This window comes from Chiloscyllium plagiosum, chromosome 15 (genome assembly GCF_004010195.1).
Source record: "Chiloscyllium plagiosum isolate BGI_BamShark_2017 chromosome 15, ASM401019v2, whole genome shotgun sequence".
Classification (NCBI taxonomy): Eukaryota; Metazoa; Chordata; class Chondrichthyes; order Orectolobiformes; family Hemiscylliidae; genus Chiloscyllium; species Chiloscyllium plagiosum.
In genome coordinates, this window is record NC_057724.1 from 28,014,360 (window position 1) to 28,034,545 (window position 20,186).

The 20,186-nt window shown below is 39.6% G+C and overlaps 1 protein-coding gene across 6 annotated transcripts in view; it reads left to right on the plus strand.

The window, feature by feature from the left end:
• Positions 1 to 20,186, plus strand: part of drp2 (dystrophin related protein 2) — a 368,975-nt gene that overhangs the window by 229,521 nt on the left and 119,268 nt on the right. For 3 of the 6 annotated variants that reach the window (XM_043704530.1, XM_043704536.1, XM_043704532.1), the window contains exon 1: positions 8,638 to 8,797. The exons of 2 other annotated variants lie outside the window; for them this stretch is intronic. The gene's annotated coding sequence lies outside the window, so the exon portion shown is untranslated. Of the gene's footprint in view, positions 1 to 8,637; positions 8,798 to 20,186 lie in introns of those variants that run through there. One more of the 6 variants, XM_043704531.1, reaches the window with a different exon arrangement.

A 20,186-nucleotide genomic window follows, 5' to 3' on the forward strand; every position in this document is an offset into this window, starting at 1 on the left:
TGTGAAGCAGTAGTGCTAACCACTGTGCCACTGTGCCATTGCCATTTTGCCAGTTCGCCACACTGTCCCTGGATGACTGCTGTAATATGTGCTAACTAGTAAGATATGCTAATATTTCACCTGCAACACCTGTAAAATATAGTACATCTGGTAGGAGAGATATTAAGTTATATTTCATGTTATTCTTTATACACACATGTAATGCACTGATATCTCTTACATAATATAATATGTTAATATCTGTTAGCCCATCCCTAAGCAAGTCAAATATCTGATACATTGTGATGACATTCTTCTCCTCATTACTGTAGAAAGAATATAGCCTGTGGGTAATGTCTTGCGATATTGCTGCCTAATTAGGTCAGTAGGTAGGGGAATAGTGATATTCCTCAGAAAAGTGCTGCTGTATAATGTTTGATGGACAGATACTTTTATGACACATGAAAATTTCTTCCATAAGTTCCTGAGGAAAGGAAGCAGGAATGGACCATCAAATCAAATCAATCAAATCAAATCAATATCTCCCATCAAGCTTAACCCACCATTGATTACAATTACGGCTGATCTTTTGCTTTAATTCCACATTCCTTACACATTTCCCATATCCCTTCATTCCCTGAGAGAACAAGATTGTGTCTATCTCAACATTGAATATACTCAATGATAGGGTATCCAGTACTCTATGGGGTAGAGGATTCCAAAGATTCAGTGAAGATTGAGCGAAGAAATGTATCTTCATCTGTATCCTAGATGATTCATCCCTTATTCTGAACTAATGATGCTATGGTCTAGAATTTCCAGTCAATAGAAACAATCTCTCAGTGTTAATCATGTCAAGTCCCTTAAGTCCAGAATGTTTCAATGAGATCACTTCTCACGCTTCTAATTCCAAAGATTATAGGTCCAATTCACCCACCGTCTCAGTGTAGCCATTTCATCCAAGGAGCCAGCTAAATCAAGTGAACTTCAATGCAAGTTTATTTTTCTTTAGTCATGGAGACCAACATTGCACATTGTACTTCAGGTGAATTCTTACCAAAACTGTACACACTTATGCTAAGCTCCTTACTCCTGCACATCAATTCTCTTGCAAAATGAGCCAACCTTCCATTTGCCTTTCTAATTACTGCAGGCATGTGGGTTGATGTCGATGTTAATGACATTGTGATAGAAATGATGATGGGACTGAACAGCAGAAGGACAGTCAGAAAAAGTAGGAGGCCAAGAAGTTTAGATTGTGGTAGCTGTTTGCAAAAAACATTGTGAAGCTATGTACAAGACCCACAGAATGATATGACTCTCATTCACATGCAATCACATAAAACTCGAGGACAACCTTCCTAAAAGAATTGCTTGCTGCATACTAAATTTCATCTTTTGCTTGTATACTCAAGTCCATCTGTCTACCAACATTTACATGCTTCCTAATTTTGTAAAAAAAAGTCTGATTTTCTTTTTATTTCAATCAAATTAAATAACATTAAATCAGATACTTCTTCTTATATATCATCTGCCACCTTGCAATCATCTCACTTGAACTGCCTATATTATCTTCAGCTTGTGCCTGTACTGTTGTGACATCCTGGCTTTTCCTAGACCAATACCATACAAATAGGCAACATATAATGTGAGGGTGGGGGAAGGTCAGCAGAGAACTCCTTGCTGCCCCAGACAGCAGTACCACAGAGAAATCTGTGAGCATTAATTGACTGGAGGTGGACCTTCTCATTTCAGCAGGGGTGAAAGTCCCATCTCCAGGATCTTTGACCCCGACAGCACAGTTGCTAAAGCTACATCCAGTACTAGAAAGCTGAGCTCGAAGCTGAATGGAAAGTAAATCCAGGGCCTGTTGGTGAGGCCAGGCCTTGAAACTTTGAGGTGCCGGGGGTAAGAAAATAGTGTGGGGGACAGGATACAAAGGTCAGGTGGAAAGAGGCATCTGGTTGAAGGGGCAAAGAAAGAAGTAAGGCCATGAAAGTGAAAGGATGTCCATTAGGAAAGCTATCCCAAGATGCGAGCAAGTAACCTGCAAGTCTTCCTGCCATTTGATCATGGCTGATATATTTCTCAACCTCATTTCTGCCTTCACCCCATAACTCTTGACCCCCTTACTAATCAAGATTCTATCTATCTGTGGTTTAATGATACTCAATGTCTTAGCCTTCACTGTCCTCTGCGGCAATGAGTACCCACATTCACCATTCTCTGGCTGAGCAAAGTCCTCCTTAGCTCAGTTCTAAAGGGTCATCCCTTCACTTTGAAGCTGTGTCCCCAGGACCTAGTCTCTCCTAGTAGTGGAAACATTTTCTTTATGTCCACTGTATCCTGGCTTCTCAATATGATCTTAAGTTTCAAGCAGATCCCCCTAATCCTTCTAAACTCCATCGAGTACAGAACAAGAGTCCTTAACTGTTCCTCATATAAGAAACCCTTAATCCCTGGTATCATTCTTGTAAATCTCCTATGGATCCCATCCAAGGACAATGCATTCTTCCTTGGAGATGGGGCTAAAACTGCTCACAATATTCCAAATTCAATCTGACCAGCCTCAATAGTCCATCTCTGCTCTTGTATTCTAGATACAGGATCCTCCTTAAAGTCTCTGTAACTGTATCTACCATATCACTGCAACCTGTAACACATTTCTAATATGCAATAAACTACATGTCATTAACAATAAGGGACTCTTCTATTTAGAGGAGGAAGTTATTTTCCTCTGCTAGACTAACACAGGACCTGTAGATCCCTACACCTCCAGCAACTTTCATCTGGAGCAGCAATTCAAGCAAAGTAGTGAGCTGTTCATACAACAAATCTGACAGATGTTAATTCTCAAATTGCATAAATATATTTTGGGCTGAGCACTTTGTGATAGTTTAAAAAAAAGGTCTACTGTGCAATCTTTTGCCACACACAGTCTTTATGCATTAATTTGCAACAATTGTTTCCAAAAAAAGATCTGTGATTCAGAATTGGACCCCAAATTTCTACTTTGAGCTTTGAAATGGCATCATTGTCAGGTAGAACCAAGCTTACTGGAAAGTGATGATGAAATTTTGTAGTAACATTGGAAATCCCGGGCCTCCACCTCCTTCCTGTACGGTCTTAAAGCAACATGGGGGACCTGTCCTACACAGTATGCTAATTTACTCACTACATTATTCACCCAGTTAATGGACATGTACTGCCTCAGCAACAATTTGTTGCTAAAATCTAAAGAAGACAAAAATAATTGTGCACCTTGGGCGCTTTATGAACTATAAGAAGTGCAAGTCCTAATTGGTTTAATATCATTCAAACAATCTTTGAGTAGCAACGTGGTCTATGCAAGATTAGTAGCAAAATCAGATGAGAAATCTGGAAAGGCCCATCTCGATATCAGGGGCATCTCGTTTCATCGTTTCTGCATTTGACACAGTGTGGTGAGTTTCTCACTAGCTGCTGTCTATTGCTGAAGATGAAGGTTGATAGATGGTGGAGATATGGCCCTTGTTTTCAGGATGCAGCATGTCTCACTCTGCGGCCTTCATCTGTAAGGTGAATCGTTGATGTGTTCTCTAAGATCTTCGAGACTTCTGTTCCCAACATTGCTTTAGATGTAGGGGATCGCTGTGTCAGGCACCTACAAAAGCATCAGGCCAGTGACTGATGCCATTTGGATACGATGACACCGGTTCATTTTGTTGCCTCATGACAAAGTCATAGATAGAATCATAAAGTCATAGAGCTGTACAACATGGAAACAGACCCTTCGATCCAGACCAGATATTCTAAATAAATCTAGTCCCATTTACCAGCACTTGGCCCACGTCCCTATAAATCCTTCCTATTCATATACTCACCCACTTGTCTTTTAAATGTTATACAGGTTAATTGTATCAACCCCCACCACTTCCTCTGGCAATTCATTCAATATATGCACCATTCTCTGTGTGAAAAAGTTGTCCCTCAGGTCCCTCTCACCTTAAACCCTCTCACTTTGAACTCACCTACCAAGGGAAAATACCTTGTCTAATCACTTTATCCATCCTTCTCATGATTTTATAAACCTCTGTAAGGTCACCCATCAACCTCCTACACTCCAGGGAACACAGCCCCAGCCTATTCAGCCTCTCCCTATAGTTCAAACTCTCCAACCCTAGCAACATCATTGTAAATCTTTTCTGAACACTTTTAACTTTCATAACATCCTTCCTATAGGAGGGGGAGCAGAATTGTACGCTATATTCCAAAAGTGGCCTAACAATGTCCTAAACAGGTGCAGTATGACCTCCCAACTCCTATACTCAATGCACTGACCAATAAGGGCAAGCATACCAAACACCTTCTTCACTCTCCTGTCTACTTGCAACTCCACTTCCAAAGAGTTATGTACCTCCAAGGTGTCTTTGTTCAGCAACGCTCCCCAGGATCTTACCATTCAGTGTGTAAGTCCTGACCTGATTTGCCTTTCCAAAAGAGCAGCACCTCACATTTATCTAAATTAAACTCCATCTGCCATTGGCACATCTGATCAAGATTCCGTTGTAGTTTGAGGTAATCTTCTTTGCTTGCGCTACACCTCCAATTTTGGTGTCATCTGCAAACTTACTAACCATACGTCCTATGTTCACATCTAAATTGTTTATATAAATGACGAAAAGTAGTGGACCCAGCACTGGTACTTGTGGCACACCACTGGTCACAGGCTTCCAGTCTGAAAAGCAGCTGCAGTTGAATTCAGGAATGTAGTTGTGTTTGCCAGGAGCATACATGTGGCACTGAGAGAATCGTGTCACAACACGACGGAATTCGTCAACTGGAAGGAGTTCATTGTATTAATGTGTGGAGATCTGTGATCACCATAACCACTTCCTGAAGGTGTGTGCCCACTATCTGGCAGCTGCCAAGATGCCTATGTCCTGGAGCACTCTCATCTACCTGGTGCAGATGAGGGCCCAGAAGCTTTTTGAGGCTGGTTACTGGGGGAACACAAGCTACTCACTGCTGCCACAGCTCATTATATCATTTTGTAGCCCTGACTGAAGCAAAGCACTAATACAACACTGCCCACACTTCAGCCGGGCCTGTGTGGAGCAGAGGAAGGGGCTGCAGAAGATGTGGTTTCACTGTGTAGACTGCTCTGGGAAGGACCCTAGCAGTATAGCTCAGACAGAGTGAGCTACATCATCCTGGTGTGCTGTACTCTGCACAATTGGAGCAGGAAACAAGGCGATTTGCTGGATGCAGAGAAGCTGGGAGAACAGGAGCAGTCTTCCAAGAACATTGGGGAGGCTAAAGTTATCCTTGTCCATGACAGAGCATAGCTATTCAAAGTTTGTGAGAAGATTTGTGAGCAGAGCATAGCTATATTAGATACCACCAGCCAGACAGAACTTGATTAACACTTGCTTTCAAGAGAAGAGAGCTGAGTGCAGCAGACCACTGTAGTTTGTGAAATCTTCATTGAACATAATGCATCTATTTGGTTTGAATTACGGGGGAGGGGTATCAGCCTCTACTGATTGTGTTTGTGTTCCTTTTTTCTGTCTGTCAATTAAAAACTCAAGTTTGGACTTGCCTAATTGCTTGCCCATATGTGATGTGCTGTATTCCTGATGAAGGGCTTTTGCCCGAAACGTTGATTTTCCTGCTCCTCGGATGCTGTCTGAACTGCTGTGCTTTTCCAGCACCAGTCTATCCCATATGTGACATTCCTCATATGGACAGTCACAAGATGCAGTGGGCATTGGAGACAAGGTAGTGTGGATTTAGAGAGTCTTCAGACAGGATTGTAGCTATGGATGGGTAAGATGTATGATGAGGTGATTACCCAATCAGTAAGTTGAGAAAATTAGGTTATCTGTGTGAGGGAGTGCCAACCATGATGGCTATGAATCATGCACAGCGTGGCATTGTGACTGCTGGTGCATGTTGTTGCTGGTGAGGGGAAACATTGGATTGCCAAAGCTTGTCCAAGTGCTCAGCCACCTGTCAAAGGTGTTTCGGCGAATACGTTTACAAGATTGTTTCTAGGACTGTGGCCACTGCAAGTTGGATATTTAATTTCTGACAACAGCCTGCCTCAATAAAGTACACATATTATATGGATGAAGATTGCACTAGTATCCAGCTTTGCAAATAGCCTGACTTTGTATCCCACATGTTCTCTACTGCCTGTAATTATATCTAAGAAAAACATGTAGGACTGGGAACAGATACGGGAAATGGAAGTATGATGATGTTCAACAAGCAAGAGGAATTTTGCAGCCGTTCAAAAGTTATAGCATGATATGTCAATCAATATCAATTATATATGTGATCTTCCTGGATCTATACTTAATTTTGTGTACTATAGACTTGACCTTCAGAAAGTTATTGAACTAACTCCACAGAGGCTGGTATCCTGTCACCGTGTCATCTTTATTTACACATGGAGAGTCCTTGATGCTGATCCAGCTCCCTTAGAACCAGCTCTCAAAGTGAACAGGATGTCTGACGCTCCTGTTCGTATCTATCAGCAATGGCTCACTGGTTGTACCAGATTCACAACCCCGATCAGGGAACTCGTATTCTCTGAGGTCCACCTGGCTGACCTCGTTAAAATCACTACAGTTATCAGCTGAAATGGCTGTTTCACCTGTGGGTTCTAGTTACCAAAATGGCAGCTCTGATGGGAAAAACCTGGAAATGAATGAAAGGCTTGGGACAAGCATCTTGAGAGAAATAATTTAACGTGCAGCAAAACTGAGTTTGCACCTCACCTTTGGGTTTCTTTGCTGCCACAAATGTCTCTAAGTGTAGAAGTCTATAGGGCCTACGTGGTGCAAGTGTGGTAGAGGAAATTGTCCTCCATTAGCTTGTAACCTGATCCTTTTGTTTCTTTAATTCTGTCTTTGTGCCATTCTTAGGTCTGTGACCTTGATTTAAATTGCTTTTTGTGGCCCAAGATTTCCCTTACTGTGGCCTTACGTGTGCTTATCTTCTTGGCAGTGTAGATCAAATTCAGTTGTAAATATTTTCTTTCTTTTCTGCTTTCCCAACCTATAATCCTGTGTCATTCTTTAAAGTTTTGCCTCACATACTAGGGATTTTAACTTTACCCATGGAATCTCAAATTTCTGCTTGTTCTCTTGGGACTGTTGCTGCAGACCACCAACATAGTTTGCAGACAATATCTGTTTTGCACTAAAAGTCTACAGTCAGTGTTAACTTTGAAAACAAGGTCATGTTTCATAAGAACTGAGGACTTCCACGATGATGTTTACATTGTGAACCAGAAATAATTAGTTGGAGTGAATTCAATTTGTAACAACTAACACTATCTTAAATTGGATTAAAACATAAATGAAAGCAACTTATTCAACCTTGAAATCTCAGATGGTAGAATACACTGGCTGGAATTTCTCCCTGAGATGGAGTTGGTTTCAAGGTGGGCACACAGGCAATGAGGGGTTGGTTTCTGGTCAGAAATGGCTACCTATCCACTAACAGCAAATAGCAACCCTGCAATGAACGTGCTATTTGAGGGCATTCTTCATTTGCCGTCTGATTTTTTTCAGATGGTGGCAGGCCCCTTGAAGGGGCTGGGCATGTAGTTGGAGCAGTGGCATTTCCTGGTGGAGGCCTGGATAGTGGAGTTGGTGTCAAAGGTTCATTCTGCAAAGCAGCTTAACATGAATCTATTGGGCTGTGAGGGCTGTGACATCCTCTGTAGAGGTGCCCCCTCAGTAATAATGGCCAAGTAGCTGTGACCACAATCCAGTCTGTAACATTTAGTCTCCATCTTGAGGTACCCTCACTGTTCCCCACCTACAGCATTGTATTCAGCTGCCCGGCAGCATTTCCAATCACAGAGAACCTCAGGTCATCCATTGGCTGTGGAAGGCACCTTCTGCCTGATTTGGCAGCCACTGCACTCTATCACTCCATTTCTGCGTTCCTGACCCAGAACCCAGCCCGCCATCAGCAACAAGGCCTGAAACTAAAATTGAGCCCCTTGAGTCTGAAGGTTCCAGGTTGAAATCAGAGTTCAGGACAGGAGCATAAAAAGCAAGGCAAACACTCCAACCCAGTACTGACAGACAGCTGCACTGCAAGAGGTGTCATCTCTCAGATTAACAGTTAAACTGAGGCTCTATCTGCCCTTTCATGTGGACATTAACTATCCCATGGCACTATTTTGAAGAAGGGTAACCCCTGTAACCTATCTAATTTTTAACCACCAATCAACATCACAAGACCCATTACTTACCCTTCATCATCACATTGTTGTTTGTGGGAGTTTACTGTGCAAATGTTAACTGTTGTATTTACTACATCCTTATGCTTGAAAAGTATTTCATTGACAAAAGTGTTACAGGTTGTCTGGCTGTTGGGAAAGACAGTGTATGAATATCTATTCTTGATCCAGTTTTTCTACTTATAATGAGTACCAGGCCTCCAAAAGACTCAAATTTGGAGCTAGATTTAACTCATCTGACAGCAGACCAAAAGGACAAAGAATGTGCTTGTCAATTGGAAATGCTGAGACTGGAGGCTGCAGAGGCCTGGTGCCAGCATGAGGAGGCTCAAGACAAATGCACATAGAGAAAAGAACAGTGTAAGCTCGAGGAGAAAGGAGAATGTCATAAATAAACAAGTAAAAGGACAGCAAGCATCAATATGAGAAGCACACTGTGGAATGCTACTGCTGATTCAAGGATGAAGACAATGATTCTGAATCCCAGCATATGGAAGTTTTACGCAAGCATAAAGTGGATGAAAAAGCAAAGCAACACTTGATCTGACCGTCTGAAGATTCTCAGTGGTGAGTCTGGTGAGTGAGAGTCAAGTACTGAACTCATAAGTCAATGTAAAAGAACTTTACTAATCGTAGTCTTAAAATGATTACTATGCATGGATTCTTAAGGGGTTCTGAATGGGACAAAAAACAAGTGGAAAGCTTGACCATCATGTTGTAGCTCAGTCCATGTGGACCTAATAAGAGCGTCAAGTGATATTGCAAAGTCCAGAAATCTCAATTTTTGTGATTCGATATGAGAAACATTCCAGCAGCAGGAACATCAGCTCCTCCTAACCCATAAGGAAACCTGGTAAATCATTACTTCCCTGAACCTCATCTGGGCAGTAGTCTTCTCATGCAGTTTAGAGAAAGTAAGGACTGCAGATGCTGGAGAGTCAGAGTCGAAAATGTGGCGCTGGAAAAACACAGCAGGTCAGGCAGCATCCAAGGAGCAGGAGAGTCACTATTTTGGGCATAAACCCTTCATCAGGGATGTCCTTCCTGATGAAGGTCTAATGCACGAAACATTGACTCTCCTCCTTCTCATGCAACTTCCCAGACACTGTGCATTAGACATGCTACTAAAGTAATGTTAAAATCTGAAAAACAGTAAAAGACATGAACGTTTGTATCTCACTGTGTCCCTGATCCGGTTGTTATGAGGATGTGTGATCCATTTCAAAATGCACATATTGAAATGATGTTGGTACCAGGTAATGTAAAGGTGATTAGCAAAGTATCACAATTTTAAATCCTCATAAGTCTTTTTCTTGTCAAGGAGAGGGATGGTGTGGTGGATAGTGGGGTGTGGATAGATTGTGGGGAGGGAGTTGGTATTAATTAGTGCTGAAGCTAAGCTTCACATACTATGCACTTACTGCAACAAAAAAACTCATCTTTCGAACATTGCAGCCTCTGCTCTAACATCATCTCTAAATACTGCAAGAATGCTTTTTGACAATTTTGTCAACTCCAGACTTTAACACTTTTATGTATTTTCTGCTGTCTCTCAAGATCAGTCCTTTATAAATTGTGATTCACTACCTATATTATATTGTTTTAATTCCCATTCCCTCAGTGGTCCTGTCTTCATTGAAGTTCATTGATCCCTTGTCACAAAATGCATCATTTGCAAATTTCTAGCTTCACCAGGATATATGTCCATAATTTCCTTAAATTTTATGTTCCACCAGTTTCAGAGCTCTGGCTCCTTCCAGTCTCCCATTCCATTCTATCTTTAGCCAAAAGCTAATAAACAGCTTAATTTCACTCATTGAAATGCTGTCTGTATGGCTTTGTTTGAATCTGTCAAGAATTTAGGACACTTCTGTGGTTGAATGAGGAGAACATCACAGGTAAGTTAATGAATGTTAAGAGAGTGCTTTGTGGAAATGGATCCACCATATTTTAAGACAATTGTTGTGTACAATGTTTCAGATGACGTCGCACACATAATGCAAAGATCCCAACATCTTTTGGTAACATGCTAAATGGGTTCCATAATAAACTTACCACAGAGTATCTTTATCTTCTTGAAATCACCATCCTTATTAATCATCAAGTACAGGAGACAGGACTGATTACAATGATTTAGATTCTAACCACTCTCTACATAGCTTGCACCCATGCCTATATTAAAGAGCAACATTCAATCAGTGTGAGTTCTATCTTTTAATAGATTCCTCACAGCAGAACCTCTAACAACTTACCATCGAATAAGTAGCAGAACATTGTTGACCATGTATCTTCATGTACCGTTGTGAACAGTTACTCATTGAGCAATTTTTCTGCCACCACCAAAGTCTCTTTTCATGGTGATTTGCAATCCTGTAAAATCTGGCACCTCGCACTATAAGTTAGGCATGCTGAGTAAGTTGATCATATGCCATGAAGCTATTCAAATTATTAAGTGGAAATTGCTGATTTAAAACTCAGTATGGTCTATCCTTTGGGCTTCCAGAGATATACACATTGGCCAGTACAAGTCCACTTTCACCACTTCATTGAAACATTTGCAGTATAGATACAAAATCTTGCAAAAAAGAGGGCAAAAAATCAAAATACTGAATTGCATGGAAGAACAGCAGGGGAACAGTGAAGTGCTTTTTTTTAAGTCTAACGTACTTTTTTTGGTAAATCTATAATAGTGAGTAAAATGATTTTTTTTCTTGTTGATATGTTTTATTGAGATCTACCTCAAGATTAAACTTTTTTTAAAAAATATAAAGCCTAGGTATCAAGTTATCATAAAGCAGTGTTTTTAGAGCAGTAAGCCTGTGCTATTTTCTGGGTTTAAAGATTATTAAGGTGCAAAGATGGCCTTTAGTAAAACAATGTGCTCTTTCTGTTGAATGTGGGAGATTAGGGAGAATTGCAATGTTATTAATGATTATGTCTACAGGACGTGTGTTTGGTTGCAAATCATATTGAATTATGACTCTGTGACTCGAGAACTGTTGATTTCCTTGAATTCCGTATCTGCTTGTATTCCCCAAAGCATTTTGCGCAAAACATGAAACTTTCCCAAAGAGACTTTATTCCAGAGAATGCTTATAGCAAAGTATTCAGCTCAGCTGTGTGATATTCCCAGAAGCTAGGAAAATTAAAGGAGAAATAATCTGAGGACAGCAACAGTTTAAAATCTGTCTTAATTTAATTAGTTGATCTGTAGTCACAGGCACACTGCCTAGATACATAATCAAGAGAAATGCAGCTCCCTTGGCTTGCCAGCTGCAGGGGAGGAACTGTGCTGGCGAGTTATGTTTGGAATTTTTAGAATTGAGAGCATGAAATATTTCTGTGAGGAAAACAACAAAAGATTATTAAGCCAAAATGCTAATGTCTTGTTTACATTGATTCTTTTGCTGCAGACAAGTAGAATGCCTTTCTTTCATTCTTAAATAGTTTGTTCTGTACTTGTCAATTTGTAATGTTAAGGTTTCAGGGATCAAATAGTAATATTTAAACCTCTATTTGTCAATTCTTTGTGAGATTAGAGGCTCTTGTTAAACGCCAGACAGCCTGCATGGGAGTTTATCTTTTATGCTCTGGGCGACGTTGACCAAGGTTGCATTGCAAGTCAGTCCCGAGTTGCCTGCAATAATTAGGCTGATGGCATCCCAAACTGATATTAGGAAGGGAAATCCAAATTCCTGACATCACAGTGATCCTAAAGAAATGTTTATATTTGTCAAGGAAACAAAGGTTTATGACTGGTAAAGAAAGTTTGGAAGGAGTAGTTTTCCAAAGATGTTGCCCTTACCATCCTCAGTGCTGGATGTTGCAGGACATGGGAGGTGGACTCAAAGTAAGTTTATCAAGTTGCTGCAGCATGCTGTGAAATAGAAAATGCTGCTATCATGTTTCACTGGTGATAAATTGAAAGTAAGGGCTGAATCCTATATTTTGTTTGGCTAATTGTGAGTCTTATCACGTGTATGAGAGGGATTTTTACTGCAAGGCCCAGCAAGATTTCTCATCATACTTCACCAAATCCATCTCATAAACAACCTACTCCACTCCATAGTGTCCCTCCCATCTGAAGTGATCTCAATCTTATCACACTCCATTTCCAGAGCAATTGCTACTTAGCAGATGTCTGCTGAAAGACCAGCATCTCTTGTGCCTGGAACATCTTTAAAAGTCCATTGTCAGGACAGGCACTGTCAGTCCAAAACAGTTCCTGATATTTGCCCAGGACATGGCAAGCACTTCTCCTCTACAGGAAAGGACTTGAAGATCCTGTTAGATTGGAGATGCAGATGTGGGTCTTTCTCGCCCAACTAAAACCAGCAGGGGATGCCACAATGTTTAAGACATTCACAAGCACTAATTCCCCTTTGTTGGCAAGTTGCTGTTACCAAGTGAGAAACTTACCACATCCATCAGCAAAAGCATAAAAGATGGTGCAAGATGCGCCAACATTGAGATAGGCCTTGCTGAACTTTCTCATCTGATTCTGCCACAAATCTCATCATAGCCCACATCGCATAGATCATGATACAATTCCACCCTTTGGGACCAGTGGAATCTAATCAAAGAATTCTTCTCTTCTGAATAATGTCAAGCTTCTCTCATAATTTCAGTTGAATGACCTATTCTCTTAATGGTGTGGGATTTGGCAGAATGCTTAAGTAAGCTACGATAATTACACTTTACCTTTATGGACTAATCCAGGGATTCATTGCAATAGTCAGTTTCCTAAGAGGACTTTAAAATAAATTGTTTTGGGAGGTTTCATATGAGGAAAGTTTAGAAAATTAATATAAGAGGACAAAGCAAAAGTTCAGGGTGGTGGTGTTGGTGATGATAATCAGAGTATGATCAGAAAGGTCAGCATCGCAAAAAATGGTAAAAAGACAGACTTAATGGATCTTCATTTGAATTAATGTAGAAGTCATAACAAGATGGATGAATTTCCAGTACTATTTGATCAAAAGACTACAATATAGTTATCACAGAGAGATGTGGCTTCAAGATTCCCAAAACAGGAAACAGAATATTCAAGGGTATTGAAATTACAGAAAGAGAAGAATATAAAAAAAGGGAAGTGGTCTGTCTATGTTAATGAAGGATGAGATAGTGCAAAACTATCTTGGCTTAGGTGATCATAATGTGAAATCCGTTTGGGTGGAGATAAGAAATAGCAAGGAAAAGAAATCACTAGTAAGAGTAATTTATAGACCCCAAACAATTGTTACAGTGTTAGAGAATGATTACAAAAGGAATTACAATAATCCTGGGCAAATTTGAACTTCACATTGATCTGACAATCAAAGGTAGTCTTCAGATGACTTCATAGAGTGCATAGAGGACAGTTTCTTTAAACAATGCTTTCTTGGGTCAACCAGGAAATCTGCTATTTTAGATCTAGTAATGTGTACTGAAGCAGGATTAATTAGTGATTTCTTAGTAAATGATCTTCTGAGTGAAAGAGATCATAACGTGATAGGGTTGTACATTTAGTTTGAGGGTGAGAATCGTGGGTCTGAAATGGATGTCTTGAAAATCAATAATAAAGGTATGAGAATAGAGTTAGCTACAATGGACTGGGAAAATAGGTTAAAACACACAATGGTGGAGAAGCAGTGACAGACATTTGAAGCGATATATATAAACTATCTGCAACAATATATTTATTAATAGTCATTTGGTAGTATACAACTTGTGAATTACCAAAAAAGGCACATCTGTTAAAACTTTTAATCTTGCAATGTTCAGGACAATTTGCAAGAATACCAGTGGAAACATGGAAAGCTATACGTAGACGGTATGAGAAGATAACTCAGATTAGATTGCAGGTCAATTTCGATTGGTAAAGGGGTTGCCCTGGAGAGTGCACCAGTTAATGCTGATTTTATTTTTAATTTTCACTTTTTTCTTGACATGGTTACACAAAACATTTAACTAAAAGCATTCCCATTAAGACTAGATATGTTTTCAAGCTTATCATTCCAGTGCCACCCCCCAGCAAAAGCCTGCTTTTCATCAATTTAAACATTGAGGAGATCACACAATTCTCCTTGAACTAGTCATTTGCAATAGCACAAGAGGACCAATAGTAGGAAGATTGGTCTGGGATCATGATTTCCGCACCTGGAATGAAAAGAATTGGATTAGCACCAGTATCCCAAAGAGCAAAATACGGCAAAGACAGATGGCCATGAGAAGCTGCATTGGGATGAAACATGGCAAATGCTCATCAGGAGGATGCCATTTCTGCTTGACAGGGCACTGGTTGTTTTTAAGTCTTTCACATTACATGCTGTAATGGCTGCTGATTGGCACAGTTACATTGTTACAGAAGAGCTGAGAATATCACTGTGCAGTTGCAACCGCAATTCCTGTGCCATATTTTCAATTCTAGGACAAAAAGGTGGGAAGACTACGGAATCAAACTTCACTCCATCAAGGTCTGTGAAGAATCAATGAAAATCTGTTTACAGATTGCCGACTTAACAAATTAAGAACAGAGGGAGACCACATTGCTTCATGAGCTTGCTCCGCCATTCAATAAGATTATGGCTGGTCAGATTACTGACTAACTGGAAGATTCCCAGACAATATTGCTGGAACTGCATCTGCAGCTGCCACAAAACACTCTGGATGAAAGGTCAACGTATGACGAACTTCAGAATATCTGACTGTCACAGCTGACAGTTTCATTGCTATATTCCATCAAAGACTAATTGCCCTCACTTGTACCCAGAAAGTAAAGCCAGTTAGCGAGTAGGACTGTGTGTTCTTGTATCTTGCTCATGGACATCTGGCTGTCTCTCATTCCCTACCTTCCTGCTCATCTCTATCTTGTAGGGTGGCAATCACCCAGAAAATTACATCCATATAGTTCTCTGTCTCATGGATTCATCTCAGTGATTCTAAATGCTGCTCAAACGTGTGCAGCCAATGATATTGACTGTATTTGGATAATCTGGTGTAAGTGAAGTCTCTACAACTCACCACATGTGACAGAATAGCTATTTCATTCAATTGGGCTTCCCTAACATACATTAAACTACCATATAACATACTTTAACCTTACTTTTGTCCTGTTTACTAAAAATTGGAGACTAGTATAAAATAGAATTTCCTCACACTTAGTATAAATCAGCTCCTCTCCTGTGCCTATAAACTTTTATGTTCACTTTGCTCATTTCAAAAGTTCAGTTTTTCAAAATTACTGGAGTTAAGAGTCCCTAACAAATCAGCTCTTGGCTTTTCTGTGAAATGACATTTTCTTTATCTTGCTGATGATTGAACATGATTAAACATCACTGACAGCAATGTGGTAAAAGAAAAATCAATCTGTTTATTCATTGTCGTTATTAAAGGGTGAATATTGGCCGAGGATGGGTAAGACTCCTTCAAGTAATACCATTGGATGTTTTATCTTCTCCCGAATAGGTGGAATGGCTTCAGTTTAATATCTCATTTAAAATACATTACTGCATTCCCTCAGCACTATACCAAACTTATAGTAGATTGATCCAAGTTAATGCTCTTACTGAGTCAAAACTACACTAACTGAAGTAAGACCACCAGGAATTGATTTTTTTTAAATTGTGTTAAATAATTGTACATTAGGTGTGTTTAAAGCATTTCTCATCATTAAACAGCAACAGTTACAACTGTTGCTATGAAAATGTTATGATTTTTGGACTGTTGGGATTCACGTTGACTGGGATTCTCATCACAGTCGAACAGCGTGTCGCTGGAAAAGCACAGCAAGTCAGGCAACATCCGAGAGTGCAGGAGAGTTGACGAATGCTTCCTGTTGATGGGCTTCTGCCCGAAACGTCGACTCTCCTGCTCCTCAGATGCTGCCTGACTGCTGCGCTTTTCCAGCACCACATTTTCAACTCTGATTTCCAGCATCTGCAGTTTTCACTTTCTCCTGGGATTGTAGTCATCTGACCAGTTGAATGGCTACTCACCAAATTCAGATTGGCCCTGCACAAAAAGCTTCCACAATATAGACATAACACTATGCAAGGGCACAAATCAAACCAGAGGATTATGGTTTGATATAAGGAGGAATAGTAGACATGTTCTCTACTTTGTAGCGAACATATAGCAATGTCTATCTCATGTTAGTGTTTGGTCGGTAATCACTACTACGTTACTTGGGCAAAACTCTTTATTTATACAGCTTTTCAGGAAAAGAATTGGCTGATTAGAAGGAAACAAATCCATTCCAATGTGAAATAGGCAGGTTGAGTAAGGTAAACACATGGCAGATGAAATATAATGTGGATAAGAGTGAGGTTATCCACTTTTGTAGCAAAACCAGCAAGGCAGATTATTTTCTGAACGACAATAGTTTGGAAAAAGGGGTACTGCAACAAAATCTGGGTATCCTTGTACATCAGTAATCGAAACTAAGCATGTAGGTACAGTAGGTGGTGAAAAAGGCTAATGGTTTCTTGGCCTAGACAGTGAAAGGATTCAAGTACAGGAGGAGAGATGAATTGCTGCAAATATTCCGGAAATTGGTGAGCCTATACCTGGAATACTGTGTGTAGCTTTGGTATATTTATCTGAGGAAGGATGTTCTGGCTATGGAGGGATTGCAATGAAAATTTAACAAATGGATTCCTAAGATGGCAGAACTGACAGTTCAATTAGAACTATATTTACTGTAGTTTAGAAAATTGAGGGGATCTCATATAAACTTATCAAATTCTAATGGGTCTAGACAGGGTAAATGAAAGAAGTTGTTCCTAATGAGTGAAGAGTCCAGAACCAGGGGTCGCAGATTAACTATATGGTATAGGTCATTTAGGACTAAGATAAGGAGAAATTGCTTCATCCAGAGAGTGGTGAGCTTGTGGAATTCTCTAGCATAGAAAGTGTTTGAGGCCAAAACATTGAATGTTTTCATGAAGAAGTTAGGTATAATTCATAGGGTTCAAAGGATAAAAGAGTATGGGGAGAAAGCAAGAACTATGTATGAGTTTGATGATCAGCCATGATCATATTAAATGGTGGAGCAGGTTCAAACGGCTGAATGACCTGCTTCCGCTCCTATTTTCTATGTTCCAGCCCCATGCTGATGCAGTAGTTCACTTTAATTGGCGATACAATGATAGTAAAGACGACTTCATACTTGGCTAATACCTAAACCAAAAGATATGATGAGATGTAGATTTAGTTAAGTTTGACAACTAAGACAGCTGAGATTTCAGAAACAGAGATTCCTCTCACAAAGGTAGCCAGGTAAAAGTTCACCCTTCCAATAACACCACGCACCATTTGGCAATTTATTCACAGGAGTTCAGTTTGAACTGTGATTGTAAAATGAGATGACATGCATACAAACAATGGAAATCCAAAGCAAAGGGAGAAGTGGGAACTGTGGAAAGGTGGAAGGACAACTCCAATGTGTAAACTAGCTACTTTGAATAACTATATTAAGAGAGAATTGCATAAATACATATTTTTAAAAGCACAACTGGAGGTTAGCAAAATGGTAAATAATAAGCACAGAAGATTAAATATTCCAAAGAATATAATGACCCATGCATCGCTTTAACCCCAGATGAGCCAACTCCAGAGTGTAAGTGTTTGGAGTTTCATGTACTGATTGCAATATTAGACAAATATTCTGCAACCAACATAATAATGAGTTTGGGAATAGAATGGTCCAGTTTGAGATATTGTTCGATTGTTAGATAACATCCACAATGGACTGTTTTTTGTGGAACTTTTTTTTCTCTATTTATAGCCCTAATGCCACATGCTAGTTATTAAAGTGTTTTCACTAAAATCATACAGTAGGCTAAAATCCAATCCAAACAGCCAATATTCTTCCAGGAAGCATTCTACTTTCAAGTGATAGAAACACAAATTAACCAATTACAATTATCTTAACAGTCACAACTGTGATAACAAGGGAAAAACAGTTATTTTTTATTGCTGTTTTGGATATTAGACCACAATGTATTTCATTTGGTGAAGATCATCCATGGAGCAACTATGCCTTCCATTGGTATGCTGTAAGTTTATTCTTAAATGATACTAAATTCCAATTTTTTATTGGGTATCTATCTTAATTGCCAGTCCATTTAAACCAATGATTGCCATGTTTGCAATGTAAAATATTGTATATCGTAAATGATGACAGAAGATGTTGGAGTGCGTCATGTCTAAATAGAAAAAAATTTTACTGACAATTCAGGATTATGCACCCATCAGGTGACTAATGTGCCAGTTTCTGAAATTTCTCAGTTACAGAATTATCCAATTATGTAAATGAGGAAGTTTTTTCATGTTGACACCGCATTCAGTGACAAATACCACACTTATGAATCTGCAGCAGTGTACTAAGACTGTACAATATTCTAAGCATTGCCTGAGCTATATCTTTATTCAAATTTTATGCAAAATTGCAGAAATTAGGTCAAATGTAAAATTTATTTAAGACTTACTCAACCCTAAACCATTACTGAACAATTTAAACTGAAAGGTATAGCAAATATTGACTGTAACTACCGTGTTTATGTGAAAATTGATTGTTAATTTTATGTATTTGCTTTTGTTCTACTGTAACTTAATTCAGAATGGATTTTCTAAATGCAAGGACAACTTTAAATATAATTATTTTGCTTTCATATGTTTAAACATTGTTACAGTAAACCAGCAGTAGTCAACCAACTGGTGCAGACTCAAATCTGTTATGTTTTACTTTTAATAACGTAAATGATATCACTTATAAAGGAGCAACACAACAGCAAAACAAGACTACACAGCTGATCAAAAATTCACAACAATTGTACTACAAAGATGTTATGATCATAAAGAATTGAGTTTTCTGTTGAAAGAGGAGATTAAGTAGATGTCTATACTTCAGAGAATGGTACAGGCAGAGCAGTGATCGCACAAGCTTTTGGCTCAAGATTTACAAGTAGTGCTGGATCTGAAGATAGTGAAAACATTCTCCTGTATAAAACAGAAAAAAAGACAAGGATCCAGCCCTCTTGAAGCAGCTTGGTATTTTCATGTCAATTCCTGAATTCACTTTTTATTGATCATCAGTGCTTTCAGATCAGCCACAGGGCACAATCATCATCAGAGGGAAACATTTTTCAGGTATCCAGCATTTGTGGGGTGGGGTGATCAGCACTTGCATCCTGTTCAGCAGGACGCTTTGTCAGGTTCTTTTGTTTCAGATAACATTGACCCTGCAATGTTATCATCAATGGTAACATTTAGGACATGAAATTTGGATTCATAATGTAAAGACATTGTCGTTTTCTTTTCCTGTATTTTTGATTGTGGACTGAAATAGGAAAACAAATGTTTTAAAACCAGATTGTTGGACGATTGCTACAAGTAAAGCAAGTAACTGGACATCCAATGTAAATGCTGTTTGTGGAGCAGCAGTTTTAGAGTTCCAGTTTCAGATGAGCTGGACCCAAGTGGGGAGAGGGTTGAGCATGATTGGAGACTCGGCCAGCAACAAGCAGCTGATTGGTCTATGGTCTAGTGATCAGTTATCGATGACAAAGGTCTTCTGCCAATCAATAACTGTGTGATTGGCTCCCAGGGAGCTGAGGAACTTGTGAATGTTTGGCCAAAGACATTGGATCTCCACAAGAACTCAAGTTGTCTATTTCCTCTGCAGTAAAATGAAATGTTTAGCCGAAATGAAGTCAGTTATTTTTGCAGTCACAGAGTCATGGAGATGTACAGCATGGAAACAGACCCTTTAGTCTGTGCTGACCAGATATCCTAACCCAATCTAGTCCCACCTGCCAGCACCCGGCCCATATCCCTCCAAATCCTTTCTGTTCATATACCCATCCTGATGCTTTTTAAATGCTGCAATCATACTAGCCTCCATCACGTCTGCTAGCAGCTCATTCCATAAACGTATCACCTTCTGCATGGAAAAGTTGCCCCTTAGGTCTTTTTTATATCTTTC